This window comes from Carassius carassius, chromosome 2, assembly GCF_963082965.1.
Source record: "Carassius carassius chromosome 2, fCarCar2.1, whole genome shotgun sequence".
Classification (NCBI taxonomy): domain Eukaryota; kingdom Metazoa; phylum Chordata; class Actinopteri; order Cypriniformes; family Cyprinidae; genus Carassius; species Carassius carassius.
This window is the reverse complement of record NC_081756.1, coordinates 43,112,840-43,135,009: the sequence shown is the minus strand read 5'-3', so window position 1 is coordinate 43,135,009 and position 22,170 is coordinate 43,112,840. Positions and strand designations below refer to the sequence as shown.

The window sequence follows — 22,170 nt, the reverse complement described above, 5'->3', positions numbered from 1 at the left end:
ACATCTGTCTTTTATAGGGTTTGACACCAATTAAGCATCGTGTTTAAAACTAGACAAATTATAAATTGAGTGTTTTAAAGGAAACACAGGACATATGTGGATTGCTTAATGCTTACTGTGACACTCTTAAATGCTTTTTATGTGTAGTGTCGCTATTCTACCACTAGATTATCTGCGTAAGCATGCTCAGAGGTGTGCTTATATTTACACACATTTCTACGTATAAGTACAACTTGGTGAATCCCACACTTTGCGTGAAATTGTTCTTACGCACAAATCTGTCCGTACGCACCATTGATAAATGAGGGCCCTGAATGTTACTGCTGTGCAGCTTGTCATGAAGAGCAGGAAGGGGTAGTGAAGTGCTCTGATCTACAGGTCAGCTTAACCAGTAGGTGAGATCTTGTGCTTTTTCCATGTGGATGAAGGTTGGTGGTTCAATCCCCGGCTCCACCTGACCAAGTGTCGAGGTGTCCTTGAGCAAGACACCTAACCCCAGCTGCTCCCGACGAGCTGGATGGCGCCTTGAATGGCTGACACCGCAGTCGGTGTGTGAATGAGTGTGTGAATGGGTGAATGTGAGGCAAAATTGTAAAGCGCTTTGGATGGTCATGTGGTCTGTTGAAAGCGCTATATAAATGCAGTCCATTTACCATTTACCATGAAGGGTAGAAGGTTAATTCTGTCCTTTAAGGAGGTCATGTCCTACATTTTATATCATTTTATTGTGTCCCTGAAGTCCACTTATAATAAGCCATGGTTTCATGCACAAAGATCAGTCATAATTTAGTTTTATATGAACACTATGCCCCATCTAAACATAAGATTTAAAGGGCTAGTTGTCACGGTTGGTAAACCGTGATCTTTGGGTTTTTCACTATGTGGGTGAAGTCTGTGTGTTACGCGTCAGCACTGATTGTTTCTTGTGGGCGTCTCCGCTAATTGTCATCAGCAACAGCTGTCACTCATTACTCATCCCTATATATTGCCCTGTATAGCGTCTTGTGTTTGTCAGAGCGTTGTTTCAAGTTCCTCGTCTCATGTTCTGCTCGCCTTGTGTTGTTTCTTCGTTGGATTGTCTTGTCTCCCCGGAACTCCGTCCACTCATCTCATCTCATCTCACCGTTGGATTCATCACTTACCTCTCGGCTCCCTTCCCCGCAGTTCCTGTGTCACCCTCTCCTGCTGATAACTCATCACAGCACTTCGGATCCTCCACTCACCTGCTTCTTCTCGGACTGTGTATCCCCGGCCAAGTATCACCTGTGTTCCTGTCTTCATGTACTGTGTCATTCACAGTGTTGGGGAGTAACTAGTTACATGTAACGGCGTTACGTAATTTAATTACAAAATTATTGTAACTGTAATTAGTTACAGTTACTAAGAAAAAATGAGTAATTAAATTAGTTACTTATGAAATTTTTTACGATTACAAAGGGGATTACATTTGAATATTTACACACATCCACATACAGATTTAACTGATTTATTTCCCAAATTGCACTGACTTTTCTGAGACATACCGCCCTAATAATTTCCGGGATGCGGAAATACAGTATAATTCGTAGAATCCAGTCATAAAAACGGAATGCCTAACGCGGACGGAATGCCACATTTTGGATGACTAAATCAAAAGTAGGTCAGTACACTTGAATCAAAACATGACATGGACTAGTGTCTGTGAATATAAAGCCCCAAAAATGCAATATATGACTTGCACATTCTGCGTGTCTGTGGAAATCAGGCGCGGACTGGACACCGGGAGAACCGGGACAATTCCCGGTGGCCTGGCAGACGATTTTGCCCCACTACTTAATATCATTATTGTATAATTGCCTGCCGAATGTACTAAAGCGATCATTTGCGAATCCGTCATTTGATAATTAAATCTCTAATAAGTCATGAAGTGTTAGTTGTGACTCGCGCGCTCTCCGCGCCTCCGCCAAACGGTTTGGATCAGAGGTAGCCCTAATCAATGCGAGAGAGTGGAGTGTGGAAGCGCACAGCTGGAGCAGAGAAGCAGAACTCCTGTTCAGGGTTTCAGGTCAGTTTCATCTGTAAAGATGCTTTTTTGTCTTTGTTTTTTTATTTATTTAATCAAGCAGCAGCACAATGCTCATCAGTCATCACTCAAAATACTATATAAAGGACATCATTATTATCTGTTGTAATGTTACAGTAGTAATTCAGCTGAAAAAAAATCAAATTTTTTTTATAGGTTTAGGGGGAGCTACGACAGACAACAACACAACCCTTACGAAAATTAACATTTTAATATTTAACTATAAATCCAGAGAAAATGGTTACTATTGTTTAACTGTGATAACCAAAAATGTAAAATTATTTTACAAATGTATTTAAAAATAAATACAAATCCATTTGCAAAAAACAAAAAAACAAGGTTATTTTACTTTTATATAGGCTAATAAAAGCATGGTAATTTTTTGTAAGGGAAAAACATGACTCGTGTACAGTATTAGGATTTTTCTATAAAGATATTGTAGTATTGTAGAGTATTGCATTGTAAAGTATAGTTTTGTTCAATCTTGAGTATTAAAGTCACGAGAGAGATGGATAACAGGGCAAAATAAAAAGACTGAAGAGAAAAATGGAAGTGAAGGTGCAGTTCAGGAGAGAACTTTTAATTATTTTGCATGTCCCCAAATTAAAGATTTAAACCTTTTTTATGTCAGGTCCATACAAAAAATAGTTTTGTCCATGAATTTGTTTGTATGAGTTTGAATTTTCCAGTCTGAATTTTTTTCCCAGTCCGCCCCTCCTGTAAATTAATGGCAAAGACATGGTTTCATTTACTAAACATAGGCCTACTGAACCTCGCAGTGTTTTCAACCTCTGCCATCTCAATATAGGAGTACACGAGCACATAAACATAATTTCTAGGACTACTCTGTCACTTCATATGCATTTTACTTATTTTGAGAAAACTATCATCATATACAGAGACAGCAGTTCAAAAAACACCAATGTTTCAGGAGTTTATTACACAGAATACGTCACATGCTTATTAGATAACTGTATTTAAGTTGATGTATATGCTTTTATTTATTCTTTAAATTTTCACAAATTTAGAAAAGTAATCAAAAAGTACTCAAAAGTAATTAGTTACATTACTTTAATAAAGTAATTGAAAAAGTTACACTACTATTACTTTTTAAACAGGGTAACTTGTAATCTGTAACCTATTATATTTCCAAAGTAACCTTCCCAACACTGGTCATTCATTATATTAAAAACCTATTAACTCGCACTTGCTTCCTGCCACTCCTTTCACCAGTCGTTACACTAGTGCTCCCAAAAAAAATTCTAACCACTAAATAAAACCAAACTAAATAAACTAAAGCTAAAAAAAAATAAAACTTAATAAAATAAAATAGAAAAAAAAAAATTATAACAAAATTATTAAAAAGGTATCTAAAATGAAAATTAAAACAAATGTGTCAAACATAAAAATAAAAACCAATTCAAAATATTAACAAAAACTGAAATAGCAATGTTACTCAAATCTAAAATAACTCTGTTTAAAAAAAAAAAAAAAGAGTGTGTTTTTTTTTTTTTTTTTTTTTTTTTTTTTTACCCACATAATTTTTTTTATATATTTTTTTTATATATTTTTATTCATATCCATATACATTTACTAGTCTAATATATTTCAAAAGTTCAAGTTGATAAATAGGTTTATAGGGCATTTTCAGTGTTTTTCAAATAAGTGCCAGAACTACTCTCAGTGCTGAGATGCACAGTTTCATTGAAACCACAATCAATATTGACCTTCCCCTGTCCCTGACATTTTGGAGCGACCAAATCATACTCAGATTTTGCACACAACATGAAATAATTTCTTGTTGGTCTCATGGAATTAAACCCACTGTTTAAGATTATGTGGAAAGAGCTGAGTCTTTACAAATATTATATGCAGCTGAATAAGGGGAACACAAAACAACATGGAGAAAATGAATGCTGGTGACAGACACTCCCCTGCTGCTGGTGACCAGAGCAACATTCAGCTGTATCTCCACCCTGCAGTGCATTTCCATTGCCTTTTTGTGCCTGAGAGCCTCTTCACTGGTGATTATGATGTACAGTGTGTATGTGACCCTGGTAACAATCTGTCCTGGTTACAGCAAACTCACTGCCAGGATTTGAGCAAACTAAGCAGCACACAGACAGTTACTTAGCATATCATATGATATGCGCATGAAATGTCCTAGATTCTGTCTAGGACATATCATACATACATTTTTATTGTTTTTATATACCCTTGCAAAAAATAAGTACACTTAAACATAGTTTAAGAGTAATTATGAGGGAAATTATAAATGTGAATGGCAAAAGTGTGAATGTAATGTTTTCAGATGCATAATAGCATCAAAATAAGTTTACTTATTTAAAGCATTACAAAAGATTATTAAAACAATTATTTAAAATGTACTTTAAACTTTACTTATGTGACCTTTTATTTTATTATTTTATTCTATTATCTGCATGTACAGTTTTTAATATATATATATATTATTATTATAAAACAAATAATATATATCTTATAAGATTTGAAGTACTACACTTTAAGTGCACATTTAATACAATTAAGTACACTTTTTATAACAAGGGCAAAGTTATTATATTGTACTATGTAATTTGTCTAGGCTAAAAGGTGGAAAAAATAAGAATTGTTTTTCCAAATGAGGATATCCTTGTATTTTGTGCAAATTATAGCTAAATATAAGCCTAACACAAAGACAAATCCACACCTCCCTATCCTCCCTGCATGGCTTATTGTTGTTAATAGAGGTAACTAGTAAACAGACTGAGAGATGCCACAATAGCAACTGTCAAAGCCTCACGTGGATCACATTTTACAGCAATAAAAATACTCCATTGGAACTCAGAGTGATGGAACATAAAGCTTATAGCTTCCACACTGCCTGCTTCTCATGTGCAATGATGAGAGGATGGGAAAGGAAAAGTTATTCTAAACCTTTCCTGAGGTTAGGACGTCATCCCAGTGCTTTTAGCTCCATACACACATAGGCAGTTTTTACACTGCACTTAACCCCAGCTTAACATCACTCTAAACCTCACTTTTAACCCTGGCTAAAGGAAAGTTTCACACTTGTAGTTTAGTGGTGGGGTAGCACCGCTTTTTAGCTGGGGTTAGATACTTGGCAACTGACAGCCAGTTGTGTGCCTCACACTGAATTCACATGATCTGAACAGTCACAGAAACAATGCCTGTTGTTTCAGCATTTTAAAATATGTCAAATGGTGATGGAAAACACTTGAACTGGAGTGTAAAAGAGACTGCTTCTTAACATTATAGTCCACTGCTCCATTCAAAAAAAAGAAAAAAATTGATAGTACAATATGCAATATACAGAACATGTAGCCTATAATATGGTGCTATGCAATGCTAGAGCTGTTATGTAAACAGGGTTGCATACTGTGTTCATCCAATCAGTGTCATGGACACTACAAATTTAAAAGCAAATATTTAAAACTCGAATATAAATAGTTACTTTCCTTAACCTCTTGTTATTTTCCATTCTTTTATTGGTCACTTGTTATCTGTGAAATTATTGTATAATTTTAACTCTAGATGATTCTAAGCATTTATTAATGTTGATCCAAACCAGAGCAAGGCGTGAGACCACTAAGCCAGTCATTTTGACAGAGTCATAACGCAGCAAACACATCCACAAGCGAGTGTTGTGTGTCCTCAGTTTCTGGTGTCAGTAATTCCATTCATAAATCAGGCTCACATCAGTGTTCCACATCACACACAAGCCGAGAGCGTAAAAGGTATTGAGGCGTAATCTCTGAACCTACATTAATGCTTCCCCTTACAGGAGTACTTATGTAATGTCTCAGGGGTCCAACAAAGAGTATATTCTTTTTGGGGGCCACACCTTTCGTGTGTCACTGAGATTCACATGTGGCACGTGGTTTGAATTCTTGTTAACTGCTGTGAAGCTGTACTCTCCACCATGATTTTAAAATTCTCTCAAGAAAAAAAGCTCACTATATGTGGCTCCCTTGAGTGCTCACAGTAGTGTTTGAATGAAAGACCTCCAAATATGAATAAGATTATGTAGCATATGTTGAAACGCGTTTTAACCCATCATCAAGGCATCTTAATAGTATTAACAGACCATTGGCACTGTCAGTAAGATACATTCAAAATTGTGAAAAGGTATAATATACAGGTAAAATATACATATTTTAACTGTAGTTTGTCATTCAATATAACCTTTAAAGTTAATATACTTTAAATGTACAAAATTGCAACTTCATCATTGCCTATATACATTTACAAATTTATTTAAATACATGGCATATTTAAATACATTAAAGTTTATTTTAGTTCGACAAAAATGCTTGTTTTAGTACATTCAGCAGTACACTTAGAGATAGAAGTAAATATGAAATTGCATGTACTGTAGATGTACTTAGGTTCTGCTCAAAGTGGTCTAGCTAATTGCATTCAATATAAATTTAAACTGATACATATTCATTTTATTTTAGTTAACATGTAATTAAGTGCCCCAAGACACTATATTCATTTCAAACTTATTTAAAGTATGTTATTTCCATAAGAAGTATGCTAACATATTGGGAACCAAGTCTGAAACAACACAAACCGTTTATAGGTGCTATGGGACGGGGCACAGGAAGACCTGAAGGTTACTTTTCCTGAGGCCTGGTCATGTGGAGACCCTGAGAGAGAGAGAAAGCCTGCAGGAAAGTGGCCTTATGAAAAAATTTAAACCACTCATATTTAGAGCCACATTGTGCATTTCAACCATAGTAAACCAGATGGAAAACCACATGCAAAAAAATGTTGTGTGTCTTGATTACCATGCTCTACATTTTACACCTTCAACAACTTACACCTTGTTGTATTATACATAAGAATGGTCCATCTCATAGTTGCTGCCATATTGAGATCACATGACCAACTGAATACAATCCACATAATCCCCTATTTTGGTTAACGAGTAAATAAATAGTGGCGGTCAAATATATCAATAAATGAGTACTGTAGGTTATTTATGCCATGGCATACCACAGCCAAAAGGTTTGCTTTTGTGTGATGCTGTATCCACATCTGTAGGTATCATTGAAAACTCCAGGACCACATGTTCTTTAACCTGCAAGAATTACTTAGTGCACCTTTATAGAGGGATCACTTGTAATACAGCAACCATTTTAATTATTAGCCATTATTAGATAGAGTCGTTGTGTTGTGCTGGCTTGTTCTGGCTTGTGCACGTCATTCAAAGCTACGGTTGGCACTTGGCAGCCATCTCAAAGCCACTGGCATTCAGAGCTTCCAGAAACAGCAGAATTGTAAAGAGCACTGGCAGTGTCATATCTGAATGATTATGCATTAGAACGGTCTTACTTTTGCCAAGCTCCTCCCTCGTCCACATCCTGCACCAATCACAGCCAGACTGATTGGTGTGATGTGTCACCAGCTAGAGGATGTTATATTTCTGGCTGACACTGAGTAAATCTTCAGCACATCCCTTCTCTGGCTGTCCTTCAGAAGACCTTTACAGATGAAGCCGGTCTTGAATAATTACAAAGCCAAGCTTTGTGTTGTGGATGGGATTTCCCTTTTTCCTGATGTTATGAGCATCTCTCTCAGTATTATGCGGTTTTACTGCTGCTCTACAGTAATATGAAGACAGACGGCAGTAAAATTAAAAAACATTTTACATGCTCTTTACTCATAAGAGACATCATGTGCAAAAGATCTTGGAGATACATCATATATATAGATAATATATATAAATGACTGCATCCCAAGCACTAAATGCACTAAAAGTGTATTTAATAAAACAGCATGACAATATTAATAGGCATATTTTTGAAAACTGTACATTCAGATAATATAATATCAATGAAACACTGCAAAATGCCACTTAAATACTTAAAGAGAGTGCACTTTCATAACTATGTTTCATAACACTAAAGTACACTTTTAAAAAGTGCACTTTGTAATACGGTCCAATTAAAAATTTTATTTAAAGTACATTTCGGTTCATCGTTTTAATCATTTTTGTTGTACATTAAAGTATGCATACATACTAAAGCACACTTGACTATATTTTTAACTGTAGTGTGTTATTCAATATTACATTTAAATGTAAACATTTGTAAATATACTAAATTGCAACTTTATCTTGACAAATGTGTAATATTTAAATACATGACATACACGTTTCAACAGAAATTATGTATTTTTAGTAAAAAAAAGTATGCTAAAATGCATACTCTTCTATTCTTTACACAAATTAAAATACCTGCCAAATGAAGACAAAATAAACTTACATGATCAGCATATTTTACACAGCTCTTTCGAATTCTTGATTCTGAACAACCAACAGACAGTCTCTTTCTATTTCACAAAATAAAATCTTTATTTTTTATTTTGTTTATTTATATGGCTCTTACTACTTTCCCTCAATATATTTCCTTCCCCTCACTCACAAATGTAAACCCAGCTCTCCCAGGACGACCTGGTCTCTCTCTTTCTCTCAATCACTCACTCTGGTAGGAAGAGTGGACACATGGGTACTGAGCTCACTCAGTCAAGAGTCACCATGGCAACTGAAGAGGAAGCCAGGCCTGTAAAAGCACTGATGTAGGTGATGATGACAATGGCGAGGAAGGTTTGTGTGAACGGAGAAGGCTGAGTCAGGAGAATAAGGCTAGGGTGGGAGCTGGGTGGAGGGGTTTAGTCTGGGTTATGGATTTGTAATGGGCCCCTAGCATGTAAGTTTTATTGGTTTGGCTCAAGTCAAAGAGCGTTAAGCGAATGGGACTTTACAACATGAACGTCATTGTTTTAACAGCATTTTCTCTTATAGTACTCTCTGGGTAATGGGCAGACATGATTAGGTTTGCGATTATTGATGCTGATTGTGCAAATCTTTCTGCGGTGCATTTAAGTTTATTTGATTGTTAACTTGGATTCCATTTATGTTTTATTCTGGGTTAAACAGAATGTGTCTTTGTAATATTGTGCCCATTTGTGCCTACATGTGCACTTTTTCTTTTATATTGTTATGGTGGACCTTACCTCTGGTTGGGAATAGTAATAGTTCTTATTCAGGAAAAAAGTACATGGAATTAAATGGTGTTTAGGTTTCTGTTAATGGTATTGGCATCTTCTTTTGCTGACAGAACATCCTATTAAAACATTCTGAACACCGTTATAGTCCAACATTACCAGAGCAACTGATTCTTACAAACTGTTTTATTTAATAATTAAAAACACAAAGTAACCATATAGTTTGACTCCTTTAGTGTCATTTTGACAATTTTTAGTGAAAAAAGTTATTCTTGTGAGTCGGTTTGTTTCAGTGAATTAAAACAAGTGGTTGCAAAATGATATCTAGGGTTTTCTAGGTTTCATTTAACACTAGGCTTTCAATAATGATCAAGTATCACTAAATGATCTGATTCAACTGAACTTTGAAAGAGTCAGAGACATCAGAGAACCTTCCCTTTTATGCAATGCTTTAACCCTATCATGGACTGCTCTGTGTTTCAGTTTGGACACAGTTTGGATCACAGCCAAAGTTTGCTATTCTGGGATGTGAGGTGTAAAGACAAGCCCAACTGACCTTTCTGCCTGCTTCCCTTGCCGACCTCGACAAGCGGTTGGCCCCAGTCTGAGCTACATTTTCTCTTGCCAGCCCATGCGGACAGCTGACCATTACACCCACATAACCCTTCCCAACAGCACCCTTTCATTCCTGTGCAAACATGTCTATCAGTCACCATCGCAACTGCCAGCCCATGTCCCTCAGGAATCTCTCCACCTGTTCCCATCAGAGAGAGAAAGAGCGATCGATGGGGTGTGAGATATAGAAGGAATGATAAAGTGTGTGCGGTATGGAAAAAGACAAAAATACTCCAACTCCCACTGACCGCACCCTGAACGTGACCCTCTGTTTAATGCAAAAATGAATGTGAAGAGTAACTCCTTCATATCCAGACATGCCCCACACATACATCCATATTAGAATCAGCCGTGCTTGAATGTGTCATTTACAAAGGGTTACAGAGGGAACATTTGATATGGAATGTGTGCGGTCTATATGAATGTCAATTACAATATGTCCCATTATGTTTTTTTGGACATAAAAACATGGCAATACCAGTTTGGACAGAACCATGATGGTAAAACTATAGTATTTGTTGAATAAATAAAAAATACTACAAAATACTACAACATATGTATTTATTTGCTATTATGATAGTCATATGGAAGTAATTTTTTAAATAACAGATTACAATATTTTGTTGGCTGCTTAAAGTGGTAGTTCACCCAAAAATAAAAATAATGTCATCATTTACTCACCGTGAAGGTGAATTTAGCTCTTCATCTAAAAAACTAAATATATGAAGAATGTTGATAACCAAAAAGCTACCGATAGCCATTGACTTCTATAGAATGTAAAAAAAAATACTATGGCTACTATCTATCTATCTTATACATAAATATTTATATACATGCATATCATGTCCTCTGTTGCAGTAACCTAAATATGTGTGTGTGTGTGTGGGGGGGGGGGGTGTTTATGTACATTTTGTGTGATAGGGAATTACAATATTTTAAAAAAAAAAAAAAATAGAATTAAATATGACATGTTTTACTCCACAATGGTGAAAGAAGCTTACAGTCACCTGTTTGCACAATTTATTTCCACAGATGAGCGTGACAGTGCGTCAGCCAAAAGTGTGATCCACTGTATCCTACAATCCTCGAAGATAGAGCCAGCAGAGTCTTTATCCAAGGCCTGCTCAACAGATTCCACATTCCTCACAGTTACCATCTATTATCGTCTGACATCATCTCTGGTTTACTGACCCACTAACATTCCATGCTAAATGCCTCCGACATAAAACACTCGACTAGTTACTGGCCATCAAGCAGATGCTTTTTCATGCAGAATGTTTTTCAGTGAATTATTTGTAGGGACAGTCTGCCTGGAGCAACTCAGGGGATGTCAAAATCCTCACTCATTACAAAAATGAGGTCTCAGGAACTCTCCTATTCTTGGGAAACACCAGATTAAATGAGCGATCAAGATATATAATGTAATATAGTAAACTGAAGACAAATTTATAATATGTCCTACTAGATGTAGAAATGGTAGCATGACAATAAAAATACAAAATGAATGTGAATCATACACTGAATACATATAAAAAACAATTTCATGACCTCAAAATGCTTTTACCATAAAGCATAATTTGTAGACTAGCAATGCTTTTTTATGTACTATACATAAACAGCTCCATATATGGATTTTCTGATGGAGTAAACCTTCTGAGCACCTAATCTGGTACAGAATTGCACTTGCGATGCATTGAAAGAAGGTGTGTTGGATTTACATAATTTAAACCTGTAGCCTACATACTGTTGGTTCCATATGCATCAATTAAGAAACACAAACATAATTTGTTCACGTAACTTCAGCATCTTTATATTAAGTTATTTTGACTTGACCAATTACAGATTTAATTCATTCAATTTTGTATATATTTTGTCACATCACTGAATTATGATACTAACTAACAAACTGTAAGTGAGCAACAGCACAGATTAGCATGCTAAATGCTAAGTCTGCTCCCTAAGTAAAGCAGCAGAACACAAGTCCTCCACCAGTGCAATACAAGTCCTCACTCTACACAAAAGATTCACTCTTAATCACAACAGTATGGGAGTAATTTCAGGGAACTAGTTAGAGCTAGATTTAGAGCTAAAGCTAGTTGCTCAGGACCAGTACATGCTGTGCAACATACAGTACAACTAATGTAAATAAATAAATAAATAAATAAAAAGTTGCCAGATTCACATACTGTTTCAGATGAAATTGAAAATGCTTTTAGTGCCTCTCACTGGGTATTTCACTTTGAAAATATCAAGAAATGTGCAAAGAAATGCATTATTATTTTGCAGATATTTTGCCACAGTATTTCCAATGAGCCTTGAGGTATGTTTGAGTTCATATTGAAATATCTGATCTTTGATGACAGACTCTAGTATCTTTAATTTCATAGCCATCAATGAGAAACAGTTGAGATGTTACACATAGACTGTCCGCTGCTGTCCATGTGGCCTGTAGGGTGTCATTCTCATGTGTATTATTGTTTAACACAGGGAGTAGTCCCGTGACCTTTGAGGGTCATGGTGTCAGGTTTGTTTAGTCTGCCTTTTTCTGATCATCCCTCAAGAGCCAGACGCAGAACTCGCACCTGACAAAAGCACAAGAGAGACGGAGGACAAAGCATGATGGAAAAGTGGGAGCATGTTTTCTTTATTCGCTTTCTAAAAGATAACCTTTGCTCAATGTAATTTGTATGTCAGATAAAATCAAGGAAATTGAGTTCACTGTAAGGCAGTGAATCTTCTGTAGTATTGATGGTAACTGCATTCTCATTTGGTCAGTCATATATTTATTGCATTTCATCCGAAAATGTCTAGGGTAGTACAATTCCAGAATCCAGATAAATACTAGGGAGTTAATGCTATGTGGTTGTTAAAGTGTTATGGGTGTCAAGTTCTTATGATATTCTGAACTCTATGAATCTGGAACCTCCTTCAAATAGGGCATCTGTCTTCAAGAAGGTTCAGAGTTGTTCAAATCCTTAAAGATGAAGCTTGCATTAGACAGCACCACTCAGTGCTCAGTTAGGTGTGCTTTTGTACACTAATGTCCTCTGCTCATCAAAGACATGCAGCAATCACTGCAAGCAATACAAAAATGGAGATCTACTTCACTGAACAGTTTCTGTCTTCCCTTCTCTCCGAAGCCCATTCATTAACCTCTGGACAGCCATTTTGCATTCTGTAATGGCTTCTTTATTATTCTGCATTAGCTGTGTAATTAAAAAAAAGTGGGAAATCAATGCAAATCTAATTACCATAACTTGTTTATGTCCATTATAGTCAGTGTGAAGAATCTCATCATGTTGTTTAGTCCTCTTATATTCCACAAGTGAACATTAAAACACTTGATTTATGACATGTACCACAGCTCAGTATTTTGATATGCCCAACTTATGCGATTTATGCTTGCCACATATACATTAGGACATTACCATGCAGTTCAATGTTTAAATGGACATTATTCGAGTAACTGTGCTGTACTGCTCACACTGTTCTTAACTGAAAAAAGCTTAAGGTTCATTATCCAAATCATCATGTATAGCAGAAAAAATGTGGTTTATATAGGAGAGAGTGGAATGCATATTTACTCAATGCATCTTGGTGTTTATTTTATCCATGTAAGTGCAAGTGGAATGTTGTTTTTGGGATAATAACCCTCAATCCAGGAATTATCAAGCTCAAGATGATGGTTCAGCAAACAAAATTGATCATTTGCTTGTGAAAGATTTCAGTGGAACAGTATATGTGTACTTGTTTCATGTATATTTATGTAAAAACAATAGGCAAGATCAACTAAATACTTGTGTCTTTATGTGTTCTTCACTGTAAAACCCGACAAGTTAACTTAACTCAAATCGTTTGAGTAAACCGATTGCCTTGACTTTAAAACCCGACAATTAAACTTAACTCAAACGGTTTGAGTAAACAGATATCCTTAAGTTATTTTAACTCAAACCGTTTGAGGCAACCGATTGCCTTAAACCATTTAAGTTGAAAACACTAACAGTTATAAGTACTCTGAACTTAATTCAGTTGAGTTCACTGAAAGAAGATATACATTGCAATTAAGTGATTAAGTGATTAATTGAGTGATAATTGAGCTTTAGTGATGAACACCTGCTGTTAACAAACAGAATCACTGAAGAAAAGAGAAAAAAGAACTACAGCTGACTTCAGACACAGCCTCACTCAAACCTGACAAGTTATGTTAACTCAAACCGTTTGAGGAAACCGATTGCCTTAAACCATTTAAGTTGAAAAAAACTCACAGTTATGAGTACTCTGAACTTAATTCAGTTGAGTTCACTGAAAGAAGATGTACATTGCAATTAAGTAATTAAGTGATTAACTAAGTGCTGATTGTGAATTAGTGATGAACAGCTGCTGTTAACAAACAGAATCACTGAAGAAAAGAGAAACACAAGAACTACTACAACTGACTTCAGACACAGCCTTAGATGAAATCAACTGAAATAAAATACATGAAATCTCTCAAGATCTGATTAAACAACCCCACAAACAGCATCACCAGCTCCACTTATTAATAACCAGACTTTATTTCTGTCAGACGTCTACAGAAGATCTTATTGAGAATGAACTAAGGTTTAGATGTTGAATTATTGTTTCATTTGAAGTAACCATGTTAGAGATCAGTGTTTGCTTTAGTTGGGCTCTTAACCCTTGACTTCTGTCTTAGTCTTTTCTCTGGCTGTTATAACCGTGTGTTTCTAAAACACATTTGTTGTAATTCAGAAGCCCAGAAGAAATGCCATCAGGTGTTAACCTGTACCTAGGTGTAGGTTGTTATACTTTATATTGGTGATGATAATCATCAATTATTGAACTGTACTGAGTCTAATCTCTGATGAAATAAATGTGCAATTAGTAGAAGTGGACCTAGTAAAAATGACACTAAGATTCAGTTAATATAAAAATGACTTCATAAACATTTTGTACACATACATTTTTCTTCTACGCCAGTAATTGGTCAAACACAGACATTAATAATCAGAATATTAACCTCTACAATGGTGACGAAAAAAACATGCTGCAATGAATGCTGGGTACTATTGTAGTACAAAACTCATCCATGGCTCCCACCATGCTCTGCAGCATTTTTTTTATGGTCACCATTGTTGAGGTTCATATTCTGATTATTGATGTCTTTGTGTGACTGTTTGACTCCGTAGAAGACCACACAGTTTGAAAAGTCATTCAGATTAACTGATTATCACAGAACCACTTCCACTTAGAATCACTTTCACTATATAATCAATCAAATTTTACAACACCTATTTCATCAGAGATTAGACTCAGTACAGTTCAATAATTGATGATTATCATCACCAATATAAAGTATAACAACCTACACCTAGGTACAGGTTAACACCTGATGGCATTTCTTCTGGGCTTTTGGATTACAACAAATGTGTTTTAGAAACACACGGTTATAACAGCCAGAGAAAAGACTAAGACAGAAGTCAAGGGTCAAGAGCCCAACTAAAGCAAACACTGATCTCTAACATGGTTACTTCAAATGAAACAATAAATCAACATTTAAACCTTAGTTCATTCTCAATAAGATCTTCTGTAGACGTCTGACAGAAATAAAGTCTGGTTATTAATAAGTGGAGCTGGTGATGCTGTTTGTGGGGTTGTTTAATCAGATCTTGAGAGATTTCATGTATTTTATTTCAGTTGATTTCATCTAAGGCTGTGTCTGAAGTCAGTTGTAGTAGTTCTTGTGTTTTTTTTTCTTTTCTTCAGTGATTCTGTTTGTTAACAGCAGCTGTTCATCACTAATTCTCAATCAGCACTTAGTTAATCACTTAATTACTTGAATGCAAAGTTTTAAAACTTACATGGTTTAAATCAAGGCAATCTGTTTACTCAAATGGTTTGAGTTAAGTTAACTTGTCGGGTTTTACAGTGTATGCTAGGCTGGCTGCTGTTCTAAATGAAAAACTCTTACTCCACCTGCTGCTGGTGGTATAACATTATCCTTTAACTCAGGATGTGTACTTTAGCACAGTATTACTTTGGTAGTTTTTTTTTTTTTTGCACATTTCCTTCATTTACTTTATTTAATTAAATAATTAACTTATTATATTATGAAAATCATTTGATTTAAGTCAAATTTATGTCCAAAAGAGCTTCTTATTTAATTTTTTTAAACTGCTGTACCACTGGTTTTCTTGCATTACAAATATTTTAACGATTTTTAGCTTTACATACCTTAATATCACCAGGAGAACAAGTAGAGACAGAGTGGGGAACTTTTATTTCAGTAGTTTGGCTGGTAGAAAAATATGAATAGAAATATGATAAGCTGTATTCTGAGCAATTCTGGATTTTCAGACTTTTGTCTGTGTACATCCTGAACAACAATGAGGGATATTCTCTATACAATAAGTTTTCCTGGCTATTGAAAACAACAACAACAACAACAAACAGATTAAGGCAGAAACATTAAGACTTGAGTTCTTCACAGTATCTTAGCTTTTTTAATGTCATTCTGTAATGCTGTGCACTGTGTCACCTTGATAAGCTTGTATTTATATATTAATGTAAAGTACATCTACCCTCACACTTGCTAAAAGGCAAGATAATCTTTGTAAAGTCTGCCATTCACACACCCATAAAAGATTAAAAAGCCAACTGTATATATATATATACTGTACTTGTTGCTACAGCGGTGCTCATCATGAATGCAGCGGTGCACCAGTAGGATGGTCATGTAGACAATGTAAAAATAAGGCAGCAAGTGCCCACCACCGCAGGCCAAGCAGTACACCAGTGAGCCCATCAGATCGCCCGTGTAGTTCATGTGACGAGCCACCCCCCAAAACCCAGAGGTCATCAGCTTGCTCTTGTGAATCCCGCCATCGGCCGATCGGTATGAACACTCGATGAAGGTGGGCTTCTTACCCCAGATTTTGCAGTTACCCTCTGTGCGACGGAAAAGGTCTTTCTGGTGGTTGGTTGAGCGGAAGATGTAGTAGCCCACCAGACCCAGGATGAGGACACCTGCAGCATGAGGCGTAGAAAGCTGGATGGGGTTGTAAACCAAGTAAAGGCCCTAAAGAACAAGAACATGAACATGACATAAACAGCATTACTCCTACTGAAATCAATAAAGCTGTGTATGTGGTAAAATAGTGACTCCAGCACTGTAGATGCCACATCCAACACAAATCAAGCCCAGGAAATACTGCTCAGATACACACCTGTAGTGTGTAGAGGAAAGGAAGCCACACGCAGTCTCCCCAGCCCAGGTACCAGCCAAAGTGATCATGGCAGATAGTCTATAGTCTTGAGGTACCAGGCTTCGTTCCAGAAGAAGTCTAACACATAGATGGCCTTAAAGAAGAAAAGGGTCAAAGTTGTGATAAGAGGTAGTGACGGAAATAATATGGATGAAATGAAAAACACTATATGAATCAAATACAGATGCTGAATCTAGCCAGTATGAGCAATAGCACTACTAAGCTGTTTTATTGTGCCACCTAGTGACTATGACTCACTTGCAAAACATTGACCAGGATCATAGAGTTTGTCACATATCCATACAGCTCCTGCTGTTTAGCAGTGTAGGATAAGTTAATCAGGGTCCATGCCACGATACCCGGCCGGCCGTTGAAGAAAAGCTTAAAGTCAAACCATTTTCCTATACGAGGGTTGAACTCAATTCCCATCATGTAGTTGTAGAAGATGTTGCCTGTGAATTTGCTGCAAATCAAACAAGAGTAAGACAGAACCAATTTAGTGTGTGCATGTTTTTTTTTTATTGTTGTACATGTACATGTCTTTTCTGTGACCAGTTGGAAACTAAGAAAACACACACACACACAGTCTGTGATTAAGGAACAACAAAACTGGTAAAAATTAAAAGCAAAAATAATTAAGTAAATCATAATAATAATACTTATTATTATTATTCTTTTGTTTTGTTATTATTGTTTACATTACTTATTAAATTAGGCATTTACAATGTTCAAATGAAAGCAAGACAGTTTACACTTATCATTTATAGTTTTCCAACACACCTCTTCCAACTCAAAACCAAGTTTCAGATGTAAATTTAATGGGCCTAACCTCGGTTACTACAGTGGGTATATAAAGCGAACATACTCCTATTACAATTAAACCATTTTGAGATGCAAAAAATGTATCTCGTCATATCTTGTCCACATTTAATGTAATATTGAAACCAGAAAAATGTAAGTAATAAACAGATTTTCTTTAGAAAAACGAAAAAAAAAAAGAAAAACCTAAAATTACCTGGTTGCATAAGTGTTCATGGGGCATGGTACTCTGCTTTTGAATTAATCAATCACATTCAAACTCTTACTGAAAAATAATTGTAATCCTGTTTTTTTTTTTTTTTTGGCTGAAGCCATGGGCTGCAAAGAGCTTATAAAGGATGTGTGTGTTGTTCTTGCTTGAATTTTGTTGGTTTCAATATTACATTCAATAATACATTTCAAAGCTTCAGTTAAACAGAGATGTGTAGACTTTTTTTTATACTCATACGCACAGTAAATAATAAAAATATGTTTTCGTACCAGTCCTCTGGGTTGGTAGGGAACAAATAAGCCTTAATGAAAGCCAAAGTGGACACAGCATAGCCGAGGATGTTGGTGCATCATAAGAGAGGGATCCAGTTATCAATGATGACGGTTGGCGAAAACCAGCGGAAGTATTGAGCATTACCCATCCATAAAACATGAGTGATTATCCAGCACTGCAGACTGTTGACTTTCTACTTATTAATAAGACCTGAGAGAAAGCAACACATTTATATTAGATTAATTTAATATGGTACATTTTACCACGCAAACCAACAGCGAAGTGAGTCAATTACATGAATACATCTGCATCTCGAAAATAAATAAATAAATAAATAAATAATATATATATTACAACTTTGGAACATAATATATGCAAATTTATCCTTATGGCAAATAACTGATGTCTTTTTTTACCTGCTGGTGTTCGAGCACCATCCTGCACTCCTCCCACATAACCTGGAATAATCTTATGCATGATTTCTGGCACACACATGTACAGCACCACCTAGTGTAGACACAACCAAATCACACAATTCTAGCCCAAAACCATTCAAATACTGTATGTCTCACTACAAATGTTATTTCATATTTATTCTTATGTAGTTCTGCACACCTGAAATGTGACCCAGATTGTGTAGATCTTGGCAGCAGCCCACGTGAAAGAAGGGGCACGGTTCCAGATGGTGAGCAGAGTGGTGTCACCGTTGTAGAGGTCCAGTAACGGGTGGCTGATGGAGCACTGGTACTGATCACATGCCATGATGAAGAAAAAGACGATGAAGGGGGCAAAGCACAGCAGCAGGATCACACCTGTCAGAGAGAACCAATTCACCTCCCTACATAGATCAACAGATTGGTAATATAAGTCAAAATAGGATATTTGGAGTTTCTTGATTTTTAGAACTGCAAATGGCTGTTGTCATTCTTAACTGTCATTAGATTACAACTTTGGAACATAATTTATGCATCTTATTTCAGTTTTTTTTTATTACAAAATAAAATAAGAAACACGATTAATAAATACCATTAACAAAGATTCTTGCATTATTCATTAGTTTACTAATTATTATACAGTTAATTAATTAATTGATATACTATTTGTCACGAAACTTTGATTCATATAATATATACATATATAATGCTGAGTGGAACATTTATCTTGGTGTTATTCATATGCATATTTGAAAAAAATAAAACAGCGATCTGTCGTCGATGCTTGAGGCTTAGATCTTTATAATGATACATAGTTTGTCAAGATTAAAATTTTCCTGTTTCATTTAATCTATTCATAATCACTGACACGTGCGTGTGGAGAGGCTTTGAGGACGAGGGCGTTCTGGTGCAGGTTAACAGGTTTTAAAATATGCAATAGCATAATAATTTATGCAACAAAAGAGCGTACAGTATAAAAGCATCAATAATAAGGTGCATAGGACAATACTAACTAAACATGCTGAAAAAAATGATGATCTAAACAAAATCTATTTCAGTTACGACATAATTTTCACTAGAAAAATTGTCCTAATATATATTTTTAAAAAGTGTCCTTGTTTACCAAGAAGATGACATTATCACTAAAGATCATGTTTGAGATTAAATAGAAGGCACCAAGGTAAATATTCTTACTTCATTAACAATCAAGCTCTTATTTTATCAAATCCAAATAAAATATTATTTGAAGGTATTTAGGATACATTAAATGCTAGTTAGTTATGCAATATATATATATATATATATATATATATATATATATATATATATATATATATATATATATATATATATATATATTAACATTACACAATACATATACAATACATTACTGTACATACAGTGCTCGAGAAAATATGTGTATAGTTCACGATGCAGTCATGTCACACTTCAAATCATCATTATATTCAGTTGATAAAGCTGCATCTTGTAGTTGGATTAGAAAGGGAAGTGCACAATAAACCCATAGGTTTTAATAAACTGCACATGCAATGCATAATGCTGGAAATATTCACTTAAAATAAATGTAACATTATAATAAGTGATAAAAAGTAATGCATAAAAGCAACTCTTTATGAAGTGAAATATCACAAAACGCTTACAGTTATAGAGGATGATGCTGCGCTTCACGCTGCCCAGGTGTTCACAGTGACGTAACGAGCAAAGGGGCGTCTCTGGCCGAGCTCTAACTCCACCCACAAGTGACGTAATGACCATACATCCAATCAGAGACAGAAGGAATACATACTCGTGTCAGTGATTGGTCAGCCGACACCTGAAGCCATGAGCGGCTGATGAGCTCAGCCAGAGAGACAGCCCAGAGATCCTGCCGTAGTCTTCATCAAGAGCATCCATCTGCAACACATCTACGCAGTTATATTAGAGCATGAGAAATGAAAAACAGCATGATAAATTGCAATTCGCCAGTACAGAAAACAAATTTATAAAATAATTAGTTGGAAGAAAAATATATCAACCTATTCATAAACACACGTTAAACTTTTACTTAGTCCACTGGCAAAGTTGTAGATAAAACATCTTAACGTATTATTAAATGCTAATAATCAGTGTATAATTGCTATCAAAAACACAAAGAAATACCATCTTATAAAGAAATTTATTTTTACATTTATCATGTAATACAGTTAGACTTTACACAGCACGAAGTTTGTGTAAAGAATGTTTATTCTTACAGCACGAAGTCTTGCCAAGAATACTCTGGCCCCTGTTAGTCTACAAGGTACCAACATCAACAGTCGAGGTTCTAGAGAAGTCTATCAGCCAGTTCCTCAGAAAATGGCTGGGGCTCCCTCGGTCCTTGAGCAGCATTGCCCTTTACGGCCATTCCACCAAGCTGCATCTTCCTTTGAGTGGACTATCAGAGGAGTTCAAAGTCACCCGCTCCAGAGAGGTATTGATGTACAGGGACTCCAGAGACACAAAAGTCACAGCAGCAGGAATCCTCATGAAGACCGGAAGAAAGTGGCAGGCGCAAGAAGCCGTCACTAAAGCTGAGGCACGACTAAGGCACAAAACGCTGGTGGGCTCCGTGGCAATGGGACGAGCAGGTCTTGGTTGTTTTCCCAAGCCACGTTACGATCTGGCTCGTGGAATAGAGAGGCGCAGACTGATTCAGGACGAGATACGAGCAGAGGTGGAGGAAGAACGTTACACCAAAATGGCCAGCATGTCCAAACAAGGAGCGTGGACCAGGTGGGAACACGCAGATCCACGCAGAATAACCTGGGCAGAGCTCTGGAAAGCAGAGCCATTTCGGATCAAGTTTCTTGTCCAATCCGTCTATGACGTCCTCCCAAGCCCAGCTAACCTGCACACCTGGGGCCTGGCAGACACTCCTGAGTGCAAGCTGTGCCAGAAGAGGGTCACACTGGAGCACATTTTGAGCAGCTGCTCAAGAGCGCTAGGGGAAGGGCGGTACCGCTGGCGCCACAACCAGGTGCTAAAGGCTTTGGCGGACTCCATCTGCACAGCGATCCAGCTCAGCAAGACCCAGGTAGCCCCCAAACAGTCAATCACCTTCATTAGAGCTGGGCAGAAGGAACAATTCCATCGGCCTAGCTCTACGGGGGGGCTCCTCTCCACTGCTCGTGATTGGCAGCTTCAGGTTGACCTTGGAAGACAGCTTAAGTTCCCAGGCAACATCACACCCACTTCTCTCCGCCCAGACATGGTGCTAACATCTGAGTCTACCAAGCAAGTGGTTATCCTGGAACTAACTGTCCCCTGGGAAGACCGTATTGAAGAGGCCCACGAACGCAAGAGGGCTAAGTACGCAGGGCTCAGCTCGGAGTGCCGGAACAATGGCTGGAAAACTCGCTGCGAGCCAGTTGAGGTCGGGTGCCGAGGCTTCGCTGGCCACTCACTGCTGCGAACCCTCAAACT

The 22,170-nt window shown here is 36.6% G+C and overlaps 1 protein-coding gene and 1 pseudogene across 1 annotated transcript in view; one reads left to right on the top strand and one right to left on the bottom strand.

Moving 5' to 3' along the window:
• Positions 1–22,170, top strand: part of LOC132110289 (matrix metalloproteinase-15-like) — a 141,656-nt gene that overhangs the window by 75,799 nt on the left and 43,687 nt on the right. The window lies entirely within an intron of this gene.
• LOC132099068 (7-dehydrocholesterol reductase-like) lies at positions 8,609–21,096 on the bottom strand (annotated as a pseudogene).